The sequence below is a fragment of the Lygodium microphyllum genome, chromosome 16, assembly GCF_053477565.2.
Source record: "Lygodium microphyllum isolate KBCC chromosome 16, Lygodium_microphyllum_v1.1.10, whole genome shotgun sequence".
In the NCBI taxonomy this organism is placed as follows: Eukaryota; Viridiplantae; Streptophyta; class Polypodiopsida; order Schizaeales; family Lygodiaceae; genus Lygodium; species Lygodium microphyllum.
The window spans coordinates 145965067-145966561 of NC_141150.1; positions in this window are offsets into that span (position 1 = coordinate 145965067).

A 1495-nucleotide genomic window follows, 5' to 3' on the forward strand; every position below is an offset into this window, starting at 1 on the left:
GAATAAAGAAACGGGCATGTGTGCAGATGAAGACTCCTTGCCGCGGGAGAATAAAGGAACGGGCACATCTTACCTTGAAGACTCCTTGCCGCGGGAGAATAAACGAACGGGCACATCTTACCTGGAAGACTCCTTGCCGCGGGAGAATAAACGAACGGGCACATCTTACCTGGAAGACTCCTTGCCGCGGGAGAATAAAGAAACGGGCACTTCTCAGGTTCAGCCTGAAAAGACACCAAGCTCCCTGCGCCAGGAGCCTAAACGAACGGCCATTTATCCAGTTACTAATTGGTACTTGAATAGAGTACATCTTCGAAGGATAAAGATCTCCCGTCGCCAGGAGTATAAAAGAATGGCTTATGTGCAAGCTGCGAGGAGAGCAGTCCAACACTCGCGGTGCCACGAGTATAAACGAACGGCTAGTTCCTATTCACTGGGCGCTTTATGCGTCATTCTAAGGATTGGAAACTCGCGTCGCCACGAGTATAAACGAACGGCAAGTCCTATTGCACTTGGCGCTGGAGGCGTCATCACACGAGCTGCAAACTCGCGTCGCCACGAGTATAAAAGAACGGCTGCTGCTCGGTTAATTGGCGATGTAGCTGCCAAGACGAGGGCTAAAGACTCGCGTCGCCACGAGTATAAAGGAACGGCTATCCCCCCTTTATTGGGTGCTTTATGCACCACCAAAAATGCTACCTTCGCAAGACGGCGGCATACTCGAAAATATTGGGCTTACCTGGCCCAACTATTTTTAAGGGGAGGTGCGTCATCAAAACGCACCTACTATTTGAACAAAGGATTGACAGATCAGGCCAATTGGGGCCTTCTTTTCCAGATGATCCAAGGATTGACAAATCAGGCCAATTGGGGCCATAATCAGAAAGTTTGGGCTTACCTGGCCCAAGTTCTTTTAAGGGGAGGTGCGCCATCACTGCGCACCTCGCGCAAGCACATTCATACTGGATTGACAGATCTGGCCAATTGGGGCCATCAACCTCAGGGCGCCTCTTCATGGGCCCTTGCATTCATGGCGTGGCACACTCCCAGCTGAGTTACGCGCCTCGCCTCTTCAGTCCACTGACAGTTTCTGCACACTCATACTGTCAGGACCTTCAGTTATTTCAAGTGAACACAACTTGTTTTAACTTGGTTATTCTCCATTCTGTGATTGTAAATCTGGTCAGCAGATGGTTGAATTGATGTGTTTCCAATATTATTTTTCTCTTCCTAGTCAGCCAGGTTGGGATCATTCCACAAATGTAAATTGAGTCAGTGGATGATCATCTTTGAGTCAATAAGACCATGTCTCCACACCTGTAATTGAGTCAGTGGGCATGGCACCTAGTGGGAAGACACTGGTCGGCTTGATATTGAGTCGACAAAGACCCCCAAGTTTGTGGTCATAGGTTAGGTCTAGCGGGCAGACACTGGCTGTCTTGATAGTGAGACATGTTTAGACCCCCGAACTTTTGAGTCTCAACACACCGCTCTG